This window comes from Pelobates fuscus, chromosome 7, assembly GCF_036172605.1.
Source record: "Pelobates fuscus isolate aPelFus1 chromosome 7, aPelFus1.pri, whole genome shotgun sequence".
Lineage (NCBI taxonomy): Eukaryota > Metazoa > Chordata > Amphibia > Anura > Pelobatidae > Pelobates > Pelobates fuscus.
The window spans coordinates 195,773,422-195,791,722 of NC_086323.1; positions in this window are offsets into that span (position 1 = coordinate 195,773,422).

Genomic DNA, 18,301 nt, shown 5'->3' on the forward strand with positions numbered 1-18,301 from the left:
GGACCGGAGTGCAGCTCGGCCACCTACAGGGGAGGGGGTAAGAAGAAGGGGGGGGGGGGGAGAGAGTAAAAAGAGGGGAGGGGGGAGAGTAAAAAGAGGGGGGGGGGGAGAGAGTAAAAAGAGGGGAGGGGGGAGAGTAAAAAGAGGGGAGGGGAGGGGGGAGAGTAAAAAGAGGGGAGGGGAGGGGAGGGGGGGGAGAGTAAGAAGAGGGGAGGGAGGGGGGGAGAGTAAGAAGAGGGGGGGGAGAGTATGAAGAGGGGAGGGAGGGAGGGGGGAGAGTATGAAGAGGGGAGGGGGGGAGAGTAAGAAGAGGGGAGGGAGGGGGGGAGAGTAAGAAGAGGGGAGGGAGGGGGGGAGAGTAAGAAGAGGGGAGGGAGGGGGGAGAGTAAGAAGAGGGGAGGGAGGGGGGGAGAGTAAGAAGAGGGGAGGGAGGGGGAGAGTAAGAAGAGGGGAGGGAGGGGGGGAGAGTAAGAAGAGGGGGGGAGAGTAAGAAGAGGGGGGGAGAGTAAGAAGAGGGGAGGGGGGGGAGAGTAAGAAGAGGGGAGGGGGGGAGAGTAAGAAGAGGGGAGGGGGGGAGAGTATGAAGAGGGGAGGGAGGGGGGAGAGTAAGAAGAGGGGAGGGAGGGGGGGGAGAGTAAGAAGAGGGGAGGGAGGGGGGGGAGAGTAAGAAGAGGGGAGGGAGGGGGGGAGAGTAAGAAGAGGGGAGGGAGGGGGGGAGAGTAAGAAGAGGGGAGGGAGGGGGGAGAGTAAGAAGAGGGGAGGGAGGGGGGGAGAGTAAGAAGAGGGGAGGGAGGGGGGGAGAGTAAGAAGAGGGGAGGGAGGGGGGAGAGTAAGAAGAGGGGAGGGAGGGGGGGAGAGTAAGAAGAGGGGAGGGGGGGAGAGTAAGAAGAGGGGAGGGAGGGGGGGAGAGTAAGAAGAGGGGAGGGGAAGGAGGGGGGGGAGAGTAAGAAGAGGGGAGGGGAAGGAGGGGGGGAGAGTAAGAAGAAGGGCGTAGTAAGAAGAGGGGGGGGAGTAAGAAGAGGGGAGGGGGAGTAAGAAGAGGGGAGGGGGGAGTAAGAGGGGCGGGGGGAGTAAGAAGAGGGGCGGGGGGAGTAAGAAGAGGGAAGAGAGGGAGTAAGAAGAGGGAAGAGAGGGAGTAAGAAGAGGGGAGGGGGGATAATAAGAGGGGGGAGTAAGAAGAAGGGGAGATAAGAAAAAGAGGGGGGTAAGAAGAAGAAGGGGGGAGTAAGAACAAGAGTGGGGAGTAATTAGAAGAGGGGGTAAGAAGAAGAAGGGGGAGTAAGAAGAAGAGGGGGGAGTAAGAAGAAGAGGGGGGAGTAAAAAGAAGAAGGGGGGTAAGAAGAAGAAGGGGGGTAAGAAGAAGAAGGGAGTAATAAGAAGAAGGGGGTAAGAAGAACAAGGGGGGGAGTAAGAAGAACACAGGGAGGAGGGATGGTAAGAAGAACACAGGGGGGGGTGAGAACACACAGAGGGAGGAGTGAGAAGAACACAGGGAGGGTGGAGGGGGGATGAGAAGAGCACAGGGAGGGTGGGTGAGTGTGAGAAGAGACCGCTAGGGGAGGGTGGGGGAGAGGAGAGACCACAAAGGGGCAGGGGAGAGCTCTAAGGGACAGAAGGGACAGCTCTATAGGACAGGGGGCAAGACAGGGAGCTCTTTAACACTACGCGCACACACACACACACACAATGCATCCCTATACATACACAGAAACACACAATGCATCCCTATACATACACAGAAACACACAATGCATCCCTATACATACACAGAAACACACAATGCATCCCTATACATACACAGAAACAGAACAGGCTTCCCTTACACACAGAGAAACACACAATGCATCCATTACACACACACACACAATGCAACCCTTACACACAAAGACAATGCATCATTTGCACACATACACAGAAACATACACTGCAAACCCTTACACACACATGCAAACACACACACTGTTTTTCTTACATACACACAGAAACACAATGCATCTCTTACACTCAATGCACACACATACAGACACACACCTTGCATCCCTTATGCATACAAACACAGATTCACACAATGCATCCCTCACACACAACCAGAAACACATAATACATCCCTTATACACAAATACACACTGTTCCACTACACACAAACACACTGCATCACCTGCACAAACTGGTATCCCTATACACTACATACCATAAGCACACATATTAGATAACACATAACACATCCCCTACACACTCCACTCCCTGTGAGCGAGCTCATGGGTGGGTGGAACATATAAGTGGACTTATGAGTGGGCCTTATGGGCATACTCACCGTCAGGCACTGGAGCCCAGACCTTGAGCTGTGTAAGAGGCCCCCAAAAAATTGAGCTGCTTCCAATTCTCCCAGAACGTTGAATTTTGTGACCACAGTTGCAAACAGCCTCCAGAGGTCCTGTTCTACACCAGACCAGTGGAGCCAAACTGCAGCCCATCATCATCCTCATCCAATTGTAAGTAGGCAATCTAGTATATTATTAGTGACACTAATCTATAATTTACCTCACATTAAAGGGACACTATAGCTTAATGAAGTGGTTCTGGTGTCTATAGCTGGTCCCTGCAGGCTTTTTAATGTAAACACACACTGTGTGCAGCACTGGCGTTAGTTCATATGGCAGATCATATGGGTGGGGCATTGTGATGTCACATGGGGGGGTGGCGCAATGGGCCACTTGACTGGTTTTGCCCCCCAGGCCTAAGGCTGCCAGCCCTCCCCTGAGGAGGATGGTGCGTCAAGGTTCCGAGCGGAGGCTGTACAAGATTGGGTGTCCTGTGTTAGCCAGTCAACTATGTCCTCAGAACTTTTCAAGTTCAGGGTACGTGGCTTCTGAAAACTGGGCATTATTCTAGGGCAAAAGGGAATCACAGCACCACGACCATGACGGCCCCTGTGGGGTGGCCTGCCTCTGCCTGTCATTTTTTGGGGGATTAGTGGTACTATGCGTGCAAGCTACTGTGAGACCAGATATGATTGGCAATGTGAACTGTAACAGTTCTGCAGAGCACACACTGTAGGCCTGACACACCCGCTTGAAGACAAGTAACTGCTATTCAATCTATAACACTGAAAAACAAATTTTGGTTTTAAAAGCATGCTATAGAGACACCAGATATGATTGGCAATGTGCACTGGAACAGTTCTGGAGAGCACACACTGAAGGAAGGACTGACAGAGCCGCTTGAAGGACACTGACTGGCTGCTATTAGCTTACACTAGAAACCTCTTTTCTTTGTAAAAGCACGCTATAGAGACACCAGATATGATTGGCAATGTGCACTTGAACAGTTCTGCAGAGCACACACTGTAGGCCTGACACACCCGCTTGAAGACAAGTAACTGCTATTCAATCTATAACAGTGAAAAACAAATTTTGGTTTTAAAAGCACGCTATAGAGACACCAGATATGATTGGCAAAGTGCACTGGAACAGTTCTGGAGAGCACACGCTGAAGGAAGGACTGACAGAGCCGCTTGAAGGACACTGACTGGCTGCTATTAGCTTACACTAGAAACCTTTTTTCTTTGTAAAAGCACGCTAAAGAGACACCAAATATGATTGGCAACTGTCAAAGCACGCTGGAACAGGTCTACAGAGCACACGCTGAAGTAGGCCTGACACCCAGACGCTTGCAGACAACTAACTGCTCTTCTATTACAGTGAAAAAAATATATTTCTTTTAAATCTAAAGCTTAAGCTATTGTAAAAACAGATATGAGTGGTGGCACTGGGCAAGAGGGCACAGTATCCACTGTGAACCTCACACAGAAGCTGGCAGGCAGGCAACTGCTCTTCTATTACAGTGGAAACAAAATTTTGGTTGTAAAAGCACGCTATAGAGACACCAGATATGAGTGGCAACTGTCAAAGTACGCTGGCAGGGTTGTGCAGGGCACACGCTGAAGGAAGGCCTGACAGAGCCGCTTGAAGGACACTGACTGGCTGCTATTAGCTTACACTGGAAACTTTTTTTCTTTGTAAAAGCACGCTAAAGAGACACCAGATATGATTGGCAACTGTCAAAGCATGCTGGCAGTGTTGTGCAGGGCACACGCTGAAGGAAGGCCTGACAGAGCCGCTTGAAGGACACTGACTGGCTGCTATTAGCTTACACTGGAAACCTTTTTTCTTTGTAAAAGCACGCTAAAGAGTCACCAGATATGATTGGCAACTGTCAAAGCACACTGGCACAGGTCTGTAGAGCACACGCTGAAGTAGGCCTGACACCCAGACGCTTGCAGACAACTAACTGCTCTTCTATTACAGTGAAAAAAAATTATTTCTTTTAAATCTAAAGCTTAAGCTATTGTAAAAACAGATATGAGTGGTGGCACTGGGCAAGAGGGCACATTATCCACTGTGAACCTCACACAGAAGCTGGCAGACAGGCAACTGCTCTTCTATTACAGTGGAAACAAAATTTTGGTTGTAAAAGCACGCTATAGAGACACCAGATATGAGTGGCAACTGTCAAAGTACGCTGGCAGGGTTGTGCAGGGCACACGCTGAAGGAAGGCCTGACAGAGCCGCTTGAAGGACACTGACTGGCTGCTATTAGCTTACACTGTAAACCTTTTTTCTTTGTAAAAGCACGCTAAAGAGACACCAGATATGATTGCCAACTGTCAAAGCACGCTGGCAGTGTTGTGCAGGGCACACGCTGAAGGAAGGCCTGACAGAGCCGCTTGAAGGACACTGACTGGCTGCTATTAGCTTACACTGGAAACCTTTTTTCTTTGTAAAAGCACGCTATAGAGACACCAGATATGAGTGGCAATTGTCAAAGTACGCTGGCAGGGTTGTGCAGGGCACACGCTGAAGGAAGGCCTGACAGAGCCGCTTGAAGGACACTAACTGGCTGCTATTAGCTTACACTGGAAACCTTTTTTCTTTGTAAAAGCACGCTAAAGAGACACCAGATATGATTGGCAACTGTCAAAGCACGCTGGCACAGGTCTGCAGAGCACACGCTGAAGTAGGCCTGACACCCAGACGCTTGCAGACAACTAACTGCTCTTCTATTACAGTGAAAAAAAATTATTTCTTTTAAATCTAAAGCTTAACCTATTGTTAAAACAGATATGAGTGGTGGCACTGACTGTGCAAATGGGCAAGGCATCCAACCTGACACAGAAGCTGGCAGGCAGGCAACTGCTCTTCTATTACAGTGAAAAAAAATTATTTCTATAAAATCTAAAGCTTAACCTATTGTAAAAACAGATATGAGTGGTGGCACTGACTGTGCAAATGGGCAAGGCATCCAACCTGACACAGAAGCTGGCAGGCAGGCAACTGCTCTTCTATTACAGTGAAAAAAAATGATTTCTTTAAAATCTAAAGCTTAACCTATTGTAAAAACAGATATGAGTGGTGGCACTGACTGTGCAAATGGGCAAGGCATCCAACCTGACACAGAAGCTGGCAGGCAGGCAACTGCTCTTCTATTACAGTGAAAAAAATGATTTCTTTAAAATCTAAAGCTTAACCAATTGTTAAAACAGATATGAGTGGTGGCACTGGGCAAGTAGGCACAGTATCCAATGTGAACCTCACACAGAAGCTGGCAGGCAGGCACCTGCAATTACATTACACAGGAAAAAAAAAAAAAAAAAAAGCAGCCTGATGTTATAGCCCTAAAAAGGGCTTTTTGGGGTGCTGTCCTTACAGCAGAGATCAGATGAGTCCTTCAGGATTGTAGTGGACACTGAATACCCTAGCCTAGCTATCAATTTCCCTATCTAATCAGCAGCAGCTAAACTTTCCCTCCTCTCACTAAGCATGCAGCTTCAGAATGAATCGAAAATGGATGCTGGGAGGGAGGTTGGAGGGTGTGGAAGGGAGGGAGTGCTGCTGATTGGCTGGAATGTGTCTGCTGACCGAGAGGCACAGGGTCAAAGTTTGCCCAATGATGATGAATAGGGGGCGGATCGAACTGCGCATGTGTCCGCCCGCCGCGGCGAACGCGAACACGCTAAGTTCGCCGGGAACTGTTCGCCGGCGGACAGTTCGGTACATCACTAACCGAGTACCTGTTATGTTTGACGATAGCTGACTTACAATAACATACCGTCTATTAATCAGCCAGGATTTATTGATCACAAGTCACATATTATGTTCGATCCCTTTGTTGATATCAAAATTCCTGCTGTAACATACACCCAACATGGCCGAACTCCACACACACACTGGGAAGAGAGCAAATCTAGGGGGTGTATCCATCCCAGCATGCCTTGCACACTTACTACAGGAGCTGGTTAGGGAAAAACTGTGCATTGTGCAAAGCTCTCCAAGAGGGGACTGCTGGTATACACCACAGTATCCACATAATAATGTAGTCACTAGTCTGTATAATAATACTGAGTTTCTATACAATGATAATAAACATGTCGCTCTGTATAATAATACTGAGTATCTATACGGTGATAATAAACATGTCGCTCTGTATAATGATACTGAGTATCTATACGCTGATAATAAACATGTCGCTCTGTATAATAATACTGAGTATCTATACCCTGATAATAATCATGTCGCTCTGTATAATACTGGGTATCTATAGGCTGATAATAATCATGTCGCTCTGTATAATAATACTGAGTATCTATACACTGATAATAAACATGTCGCTCTGTATGATAATACTGAGTATCTATACGGTGATAATAAACATGTCGCTCTGTATAATAATAGTGAGAATTTATACACTGATAATAAACATGTTGCTCTGAGAATCTATACACTGATAATAAAAATGTTGCTGTATAATAATACTGAGTATCTATACACTGATAATAAACATATCGCTCTGTATAATAATATTGAGTATCTATACGCTGATAATAAACATGTCGCTCTGTATAATAATACTGAGTATCTATACGCTGATAATAAACATGCTGCTCTGTATAATAATACTGAGTATCTATAATCTGATAATAAACATGTTGCTCTGTATAATACTGAGTATCTATACGCTGATAATAAAAATGTCACTGTATTGTGGTGGAATCTCGGTAAAAATAAATTTAGTAGGCCGAGATTACCACGTGGCATGTGTACGTGCATATGCTGACGTATCGATCAGTTGGTTGCACGAGGCAAGATACGATCAGTAGTGTACGGAGCATGTGCAAGAATACAGGATATAGTATTCCCCTCCTCCATTGTGCTGGACAGGCCATGCGGTCAAACAGGAAGTTAATTCTTATTTGTGTTGATTGGTTAAGAGAATGTGCGGGTGGAGCTTAATATGGGAGGAGTTATGTGCCTATATAAGGAGCCTGCACTATTGTCCGGGGCTCAGAACTTGCTGTATTTTGGTGACGTTAGTCCCTCTGAGTCCCGATCGGTGATCCAATAAAGAATCTCTTCCTTCCTGAAGAAACCTGTGTCCATCTCTCTGTGCTTCGCTTCCGTCAGTTTCTCCGGTATCATTTGGTGCATTGGCCGGGAAACTCATCGTTCAACGGTAGCTGACGTTCTCTACGGCTGCACCCCTGAACTTCTGCGTGGACCTCCCTTCGTCTCGGCGCCACTGGTCTGTTGTCCAGGAGATCATCGGCCTCTACGTAAGAAGTGCTGGGGTGTCCCCGTCGATGAGTGTGAACTCAGGTTCAGGAACGAGGAGGTAAGACAACTGCTGTTTTAGACGGCAGACCCACTAGGGGTATACCGATTGTGCGGTAGGCCCATAAGGGGTTATTTGTGTATGGAATCTGCCCCCTCTGTCGGAGGGAAGGAGCGAAGGCGCACCGCTCAATCGAACGCTCTTTAGTCAGACCGTTTGATTTGGTTAGTCAGGCGGGGTTCTGGTGTAAATAGCCCTAGCCGGACACCGGTGTCTTGTCTAGACTAGCGTTCTAGGGTGTATATTACGTTCGCTAGGTCGGAGGGACCGGGAGACTAAGCGGCGCCTGTGTAAATTCGGTTCGCTAGCTCTCAACCTATCTTGGCTAAGTGGGAAGGCGTGTAAATTTGGAACCCACTAGATTTTTGATAGTTATCGACTAAGAGGCGCCTGTGTAAATTCGGTCCTCTAGCTCGCTATATGTGGTGCTTGGGCAGTGTGGCTAACCAAAACGGGTGTACATAGTTTTAGGTAGTCCTTTAAAGGTACTGGCCAATAGTTTAGTTGGGAATTGTAAATGTGTTAAAGATTGTTTAGTAAAGTGTATATCTTGTTAGATAGCGCGAGCTCAGCCGTCTAGCGAGAGTGTTAATAGTGTGTTGCTGTATTATAGTGCACGGTACCATAACCCTGCATATTTACTGACACTGTATATAAGTACTAACCACTGTCGTCCATTGCATGTTTAACACCATAACCACTAATAATTGTATTGTGACCTTAAATTGTGCTTTGACCTATGCTAACCGTACTGTAACCGCTATTTGTAAAAGACGATGTTACTGGGGTGTGTTATAGACGGGTAATTCATATATAGAGAATTATAGCGTGGGTGACTGTATAGTTTCGCCAAAGGGCATAATATTAATACAAAAAGAGAAGTCCTGCGCTAAAGCAGCAAGGACTACAACACACATCAGCCCCAATATGTAGTAAAAACCAAAGAAAATAAAATGTTACTTGCGCTTTTTCCTTAATCCCTATGTATATTTAGACAAATGGAGGTCATTTAGTTGCTCCAATGGCCATTGGAGGGATGCCCGCCTGCCAACGTCAAGGCAGACCCCCCCTAAGCGGGTCCTAACACCGACCCTTCAGCCTGCTTCCTTGAGCTTCTGGCAAAGATATCTCTAATGAGACAGAAAGGGGTATTTTTTATATACACCCCTTTACTTATTAACCCTTAATAGGGAACACATGGGATGGGTAGCAGCATTGTAACCAGGCTGTGTGATACAAAGTAAATACAAATACAATACTTTTAAATACAATACATACAATACATCCCTCCAATGGCCATTGGAGCAACTAAATGACCTCCATTTGTCTAAATATACATAGGGATTAAGGAAAAAGCGCAAGTAAAATTTTCTTTTCTTTGGTTTTTACTACATATTGGGGCTGATGTGTGTTGTAGTCCTTGCTGCTTTAGCGCAGGACTTCTCCTTTTGTATTTGTATTTACTTTGTATCACACAGCCTGGTTACAATGCTGCTACCCATCCCATGTGTTCCCTATTAAGGGTTAATAAGTAAAGGGGTGTATATAAAAAATACCCCTTTCTGTCTCATTAGAGATATCTTTGCCAGAAGCTCAAGGAAGCAGGCTGAAGGGTCGGTGTTAGGACCCGCTTAGGGGGGGTCTGCCTTGACGTTGGCAGGCGGGCATCCCTCCAATGGCCATTGGAGCAACTAAATGACCTCCATTTGTCTAAATATACATAGGGATTAAGGAAAAAGCGCAAGTAACATTTTCTTTTCTTTGGTTTTTACTACATATTGGGGCTGATGTGTGTTGTAGTCCTTGCTGCTTTAGCGCAGGTCTTCTCTTTTTGTATTTGTATTTACTTTGTATCACACAGCCTGGTTACAATGCTGCTACCCATCCCATGTGTTCCCTATTAAGGGTTAATAAGTAAAGGGGTGTATATAAAAAATACCCCTTTCTGTCTCATTAGAGATATCTTTGCCAGAAGCTCAAGGAAACAGGCTGAAGGGTCGGTGTTAGGACCCGCTTAGGGGGGGTCTGCCTTGACGTTGGCAGGCGGGCATCCCTCCAATGGCCATTGGAGCAACTAAATGACCTCCATTTGTCTAAATATACATAGGGATTAAGGAAAAAGGGCATAATATTGATTATATAGTGACTGGTGTAACAGCTGTGTGTGTACGGGAATTCCCTGAGTGTTTATTGTGTTATTGTGTACGTTTCACTTGGTAACCGTACCACGTGGTGCTGTTGCCAGAGGAAACGGGTGTGACTGTTGAAAAGTACGTGTGTATAGTATTCGTTGTCAACGACGTTCCATTGATAAGTATGGGCGCGTCGCAGTCAACGATTCCGGATCCCTTAGGTTGTATGGTGAAGAATTTTAAAAAGGGATTCAAAACTTGTGATTTTGGGGTTAAATGTCTCCTGTACGTTTGGTCACTTTGTGTACTAGGGAGTGGCCTACTTTGGTTGCGGCATGGCCGCCACGTGGCAGTTTGGATCCAACTCTGGTACAGCGTGTACACGTGGCTGTGTCAGGTAGGCCTGAACTTTACGGGCAGTTTCCTTATATTGATTGTTGGAGACAGGCCGTAAATGACTCGCCAAAATGGATTCAGACATGCCACGAGGAGCAATGTCGCCTCATGGTGGCTAGGACTTGTTTGTCGACTAGGACTGGTGTTAGGCCCATTTTGGACACGCCCCCTGAGTCCGAGATCCCTTTGCCGCCCCCTTACTTTCCTTTAAGAGGAAGTGACGCAAATGCAGGAAGTCCTGCACCCCTCCCCTCATTGCCCTCATCCACTTCCGCTTCCTCCTCCAGTACAGAATCCACCCCCTCTCGTACTAAATCTCCCCTTCCGGAATCAGAGCCAACCCCCATTAGATCTGAATATCCTGATTTGGCGCCACTTCAGACTTCCGGTCAAGCTTCTTCTAGCTCGGCTCGAAGTGTTTTATTTACTACCTTTTCCCAAAATCAAGCTCCCACATCCTCATGCCCTATTTCTCCCCGACTGGAACCCATGACTGACGCCCCTCCACATAGCCCCATACAAACCCGACAACTGACCGGTACCCAACAATTAAAACATTATCAGATGCCTCTTCGTCTGAATCCCGGGTCAGCTTATATTGATGCCGCAGGTCAAATGGCACATGCTGACCCAGTCTTCGTATATGTCCCGTTCACGACAACCGATCTCTTAAACTGGAAGACCCACAATTCCTCGTATACTGAGAAACCACAAGCTATGACCGATCTGTTCACCTCAATAGTTCAGACACATAACCCGACATGGGCTGATTGCCAGCAGTTATTAATGACTTTGTTTAACAATGAGGAAAGGACAAGAATTAATCAAGCAGCCATTAAAGCGCTAGAGTATAAAGCCCGTGCTTTGAATCAAGCCAATCCATCAGCATGGGCCGCAACACATTATCCTAACACCGATCCCGACTGGAATGTAAACGGTGCTGATATGGTTCAACTCAGAGCCTATAGAGACGCTATAATTGCTGGCATGAAAGCCGGAGGAAAGAAAGCCATTAATATGTCGAAGACAGTTGAGGTGATTCAGAAAAGTGATGAAGCGCCCAGTGTCTTTTATGACCGATTATTGGAGGCATACCGCTTGTATACCCCCTTTAATCCGGAAGACGCAGATAATTCCCAAATGGTGAACTCCGCCTTTGTCAGCCAAGCTTACGGAGATATTAAGCGCAAGCTACAAAAGTTAGAAGGGTTTGCAGGTATGTCCATCACCCAACTAATGGAGGTAGCGAATAAAGTATATATGAACAGGGAAACAGAAAGTAAGAAAGAGGAAGAGCGCAAGATGCGTAAAAAGGCAGATATGTTAGCGGTAGCGATTGCAGGCGTAGATAGACGGGGCCCAGATAGAGGCGATAGTAGATGGAATAGGGAGCCCTTGAGTAGGAATCAATGCGCGTATTGCAAGGAAGAAGGGCATTGGAGGAATGAGTGTCCACAAAGAGAGCAGTACGAGAGAGACCAACCCAGGGCAGGTTACGGAAACTTTAGAGGCAGAGCGAGAGGTAGAGGAGGCCCCGGAGGGAGTGTTAGGGAAGATAGGTATTTCCCAGCAGCGCAAAGGTCCCGCGATAGAGAAGGTAGGGACTTTGTAGGATTGGCTGACACGGTCATGGAGGACTATTGATACCGACCGGGCTCCATCCCCCTTGGTCGAGCGGAGCCTATGGTCGATGCATCAATAGGGGGAAAAAGGAGTGCGTTCATGATCGACACTGGTGCTGAACATTCAGTGGTGACTAACCTAGTTGCTCCTCCATCTGGAAGGACTATTACTGTGATAGGAGCAACTGGAAGAAGTGCTGAAAAACTGGTTCTTAAAAGTCGACTCTGTACATTGGGAGGCCACGTAGTAAAACATCAATTCCTTTATATGCCTGAATGTCCAGTCCAATTGCTGGGACGTGATATGCTATCTAAGTTGCAAGCGCAGATTACGTTCCTACCAAATGGAACAACATCCTTAAAGTTTAATGGACCTTCAGGTATTATGACATTATCCGTACCAAAGGAAGAAGAGTGGCGACTTTATACAGCGTTGACTAGCCAAAACCCTAGGAGTGATGAGTCCCTATTCAACATACCAGGAGTTTGGGCAGAGAACAACCCACCAGGACTGGCCCGCAATATTCCACCTATTAAAATCGAACTAAAACTTGGGGTTTATCCAGTGAGCCTAAGACAATACCACATCCCGCAGAAGGCTAAGAAGAACATCCAATCTTATCTGGATAAGTTCATACGGTATGGTATCCTAAAATTCTGTACTTCCTCCTGGAACACCCCATTGCTGCCTGTTCAAAAGCCCGGTACAGATGAGTATCGACCTGTACAGGACTTGAGAGCAGTCAATGATGCGGTTGTTAGTATACATCCAGTTGTACCCAATCCATATAACCTGCTTGCTTTAATTCCGGGCGGGGCTACTTACTTTACAGTCTTAGATCTCAAAGATGCCTTCTTTTGCCTCCGAATTGCCGCAGAAAGTCAATGTATCTTCGCTTTTCAATGGGAAAACGCTGTAACGGGCTCAAAACGCCAAATGACCTGGACAAGACTGCCCCAAGGGTTTAAAAATTCACCTACCCTATTTGGTTCAGCTCTAAGTCAAGATCTACTGGATTTCGAGTCCATCCCAGGAGAGTGTGTATTGTTACAATATGTAGATGACTTGTTGATAGCAGCAGTTACAAAGGAAATATGTCAGCAAGCAACGCACGATCTACTACACATTCTCTGGAAGGCAGGATACAAGGTGTCTAGAAAGAAGGCTCAGTTGTGTTTGCCAACTGTCAAATATCTGGGATTCCATATCTCTGAAGGTCAAAGAATTATGGGGCCAGAGAGAAAAGAAGCTGTGTGCCAAATACCGACACCCAAGAATAGAAGACAAGTGCGAGAATTCTTGGGGGCAGCAGGCTTCTGTAGGATATGGATTCCCAGCTACGCGATACTGGCAAAACCTCTGTATGCAGCTATCAAAGGTACAGAGCACGACCCCTTCTTATGGACTCAAGAACAGCAAACGGCATTTGAAGATGTGAAGAAGGCTTTGATGAGTGCCCCAGCATTAGGTCTACCTGATCACACACGACCATTCTACCTGTATGTACATGAGCAAAGAAGAATGGCTGTGGGAGTATTGACACAGTACTTGGGATCATGGCAAAGACCTGTTGCCTACATGTCTAAGCAACTGGATGCAGTGGCCAGCGGACTTCCACCTTGTCTAAGAGCCGTAGCTGCAGCCGCCCTGCTAGTAGCTGAAGCCGATAAACTCACTCTGGGTCAAGAACTTTATGTACGAGTCCCACATGCAGTACAGACGTTGTTGGATTACAAAGGAAATCATTGGTTTAGTAATAGCCGTATGACCAAGTATCAAGCAATGTTGTGTGAAAACCCAAGAGTGCATTTAGAGACTGTAAACACCTTAAATCCAGCTACCCTTTTGCCACAACCTACTGAAAGTCAACATGATTGTTTGGAAGTAATGGATGAAGTATTTTCAAGTAGACCAGATCTTCGTGATTTTCCCATCCAGAACCCCGATGTTCAATATTATACCGACGGCAGTAGTTATGTGAAAGAAGGGATCCGCTATGCAGGATATGCAGTAACAACAATAGACAAGGTGATAGAAGCTCGGCCACTGGCGAAAGGAACATCAGCACAAAAGGCAGAATTGATAGCACTGACACGAGCGTTACAATTGGCTGAAGGTTTAAGAGTGAACATCTACACGGACTCCAAGTATGCGTTTTTAACCACTCATGCCGACGGAGCTTTGTATAAAGAAAGAGGACTATTGAATTCAGAAGGCAAAGAAATCAAGTATGCAGCTGAAATCCTACAACTATTGGAAGCAGTGTGGGAGCCGAAAGAAGTCGGTATCATACATTGTCGAGCGCATCTGAGAGGAGATGGTGATGTAACCAAGGGAAATCGGATGGCAGACAGTACAGCTAAGCGTGCCGCTGAATCGGGAAGACAGGAATATGTGGGGCATATAGCTGCTCTAATACCAACTCCACTGTCTCAATGGACTCCAGTTTATACAGCTCAAGAAGAGGAGTGGTTAAAGACTGAACCTGGAAAGTACTTGGAGAACAAATGGTATCAGTTAGAAGATGGAAGAATAGTCATTCCAGCATCACTAGCGGTAGAAATTGTCCAAAACTATCACAATGGGACACATTCTGGGAGAGACAGCACAGAAGAATCTCTCAGAAAACATTTCTACATACCAAGATTGTCCAACTTGACTCAGGCCATTGTACGAAGATGTGTAACGTGTGCTAAAAATAATGCAAGACAAGGACCAGTAAAGCCACCAGGAGTCCAGTTTATGGGGGGACTCCCCATGTCCGATCTACAAATTGACTATACAGTGATGCCTAAATCTGGTGGACATTGTTACCTGCTGGTGATTGTGTGCACCTATTCAGGCTGGGTAGAAGCATGTCCTACTCGTACAGAGAAAGCAGGAGAAGTTGTGAGATTCCTGCTACGAGAAATAATACCCCGATATGGACTACCCTGCTCTATAGGATCGGACAATGGTCCAGCTTTTGTTCATCAATGCCTACAACAACTGACTCATATGCTTGGTATAAAGTGGAGGCTTCATACGGCATATAGACCCCAGAGTTCTGGTAAGGTAGAGAGAATGAATAGAACTATTAAGAATCAGTTGGCTAAAATGTGTCAGGAAACCCAACTTAAGTGGAACGTTCTCTTACCCATAGCTTTATTGCGAATCCGCAGTACCCCTACCAGAAGGATGGGCCTCTCTCCTTTTGAAATCATGTATGGGCGACCACCTCCCGTACTTGGTAACTTAAGGGGGGATTTGAGTCAGTTGGGAGAAGGAATTACCCGGCAGCAGGTTGTAGAGTTGGGTAAGACTATGGAGGAGGTACAGAAATGGGTACAAGATAGATTACCTGTGAATATTTATCCCCCAGTTCATAGTTACCACCCAGGAGATCAAGTGTGGATTAAAGAGTGGAATAATGTACCGTTAGGGCCCAAGTGGAGAGGTCCTTATGTTGTTCTTTTGTCTACCCCTACAGCGATAAAAGTAGCCGAAGTGACTCTGTGGATACATCACTCCAGGGTTAAACCAGCAGCAGTCGATTCTTGGCAAGTTACAGCAGATCCAGAGAATCCCTGCAAGATCCGGTTAAAACGCACGACTCAGTCGGAGTAACGAGGAACTATTGTGGATTACAAATTTTATTGTTACAGAGATTTGGTGAAGTGAGTGTTTAGACGGCCATAATAAAGCCTGTCCGCTCACCGACATATAGTGTATAAGCCAGGAAAGTCTCGAAGGGACTCCTGTGAAGACGAGCAGAACTCCATTCCCTGCAGCCCTTACATCCTGGAAGCTGAGGTGCCTTCGCACGGACGAAGACTGAGGATGACGACGAAAGATGTGTTTATGATAATGTTTATTTATGTGTGTTTTTATATTCAGGAAGGTAGAGGTACCAACACTCCTAGCTGTGAGGTATGCATTAAGACTACGAGAACAGGTAACCATATTTCCCAAACCCTAATTTGGCATTCACAAAACGAGTGTAAAGGAGCTGTATCAAGATGTAGATACCTTAATATAGAATATAGTGTGTGCCATTTAGGAGTAGGAGAACCTAAGTGCTTCAGTCCGGAGTATCAACCTCGTACAATTTGGTTGACTCTCAGGAATGGAGATCCTCAGGGGACCCTAATTAATAAGACGGTGTTAGAATCCGTACATTCTTCGGGTGTTCTGCTATTTGATGTAAGGCGATAGCATGTAAGGCGATATCAAGTGGTAGAAAGCCGTGGAATGTATGTGGGGATCTTAGATGGGAGAGAACGTATGGGTCTAACGATAAATATATTTGTCCCAGTAGTAAAAATAAGTATGTGAGTCCTAGATGCCCAAATAGAGATTATAACTTTTGCCCATATTGGTCTTGTGTGGGGTGGGCAACTTGGGGACAGACAGTAGACAAGGACATGATTGTGACTAAGTTGCCTACCAGCCCATATTGTAAGTCTATGGAATGCAACCCAGTCCATATACTTATAAATAACTCCGACAAGTTCTTAGATACATATGGTAATTTATTTGGGTTTCAAATATATGGGACGGGTTTAGATCCTGGGACAGTATTGTTTATAGGGATAGAGACTGATACGGTATCCTCCCAAACTCATCAAGTATACCATTCCTTTTATGAAGAGATGAGTATAGATAATAAGATCCCCCATAATGCTAAAAACCTGTTCATTGATTTAGCTGAAAGTATTGCCGGTAGTCTTAATGTTACCAACTGCTATGTGTGTGGAGGTACTAACATGGGAGACCAATGGCCTTGGGAAGCAAAGGAGGTAATGTCCGGTTCTGAGGCAGTTGACCAACTAATATCTGCACAAGCCGATTATCATATGAGTGTTAGAGGTAAATCTGAGTGGAGATTAAAGACCTCCATCATAGGTTATGTTTGCATAGCAAGGAAAGGAATGATGTATAATACTTCTGTAGGAGAATTAACTTGTCTAGGGCAAAAAGCTTATGATGATGATACAAAGAATACAACTTGGTGGTCGGCTTCAAATGTCTCAGAACCATCTAACCCGTTTGCTAGATACGCCAATTTAAAGGATGTGTGGTTTGACCTATCCATCACATCTACCTGGAGAGCCCCAGCAAATTTGTACTGGATCTGTGGTAAGAAAGCCTATTCGGAGTTGCCACAGGACTGGGAAGGGGCCTGTGTGTTGGGTATGCTCAAACCATCCTTCTTCTTGTTACCTATTGAAACAGGTGAGACTTTAGGTGTTAAAGTGTATGATGTGAATCATAGGAAGAAAAGGGGACCCATAGAGATAGGCGCCTGGGAAGATAATGAATGGCCTCCCCAGCGTATTATAGATTATTATTGGCCAGCCACGTGGGCAGAAGATGGTACCTTTGGTTATAGAACCCCTATTTATATGCTCAACCGTATTATAAGATTACAGGCGGTGGTTGAGATCATTACTAACGAGACATCACAAGCGCTCAATCTTCTAGCGAAGCATAATACCAGGATGAGGACAGCAGTCTACCAGAATAGATTAGCCTTGGATTACCTTTTGGCAGTAGAGGGAGGTGTATGTGGGAAGTTTAACCTGAGCAATTGCTGTCTTCAAATAGATGACGAAGGGCAAGCAATAGCTGAGCTTACTAGCCATATGGTTAAACTAGCGCATGTGCCTACTCAGGTATGGAAAGGGTACAATCCAAGTAGTTGGTTTGGTAGCTGGTATGAGTGGTTTGGAGGGCTTAAGGCAGTGGTAGGTGGAGTCCTACTGATTTTAATGTTGTGTCTACTCCTGCCGTGTCTTATACCCTTAGTAGTTAGGTCTGTGCAAAGTTTGATAGAAAATATAGCAGAGAGGAAGGCTGCTGCACAGATAATGGCAATTTATAAATATGAGGCTCTAGATCAGGGAGAACCAATGCAGGAAGATGAGTGTTGAAGATTCACATCATAAGATAAGTCTGGTCTGGTTCAAGGTAACTTGCGGTGTATGCAAACTAAGGTTAAGTGATGCCTCAAGTAATTGTGAAATATCAAGAGGCATCAAAGGGGGGAATGTGGTGGAATCTCGGTAAAAATAAATTTAGTAGGCCGAGATTACCACGTGGCATGTGTACGTGCATATGCTGACGTATCGATCAGTTGGTTGCACGAGGCAAGATACGATCAGTAGTGTACTGAGCATGTGCAAGAATACAGGATATAGTATTCCCCTCCTCCATTCTGCTGGACAGGCCATGCGGTCAAACAGGAAGTTAATTCTTATTTGTGTTGATTGGTTAAGAGAATGTGCGGGTGGAGCTTAATATGGGAGGAGTTATGTGCCTATATAAGGAGCCTGCACTATTGTCCGGGGCTCAGAACTTGCTGTATTTTGGTGACGTTAGTCCCTCTGAGTCCCGATCGGTGATCCAATAAAGAATCTCTTCCTTCCTGAAGAAACCTGTGTCCATCTCTCTGTGCTTCGCTTCCGTCAGTTTCTCCGGTATCAGTATAATAATACTGAGTA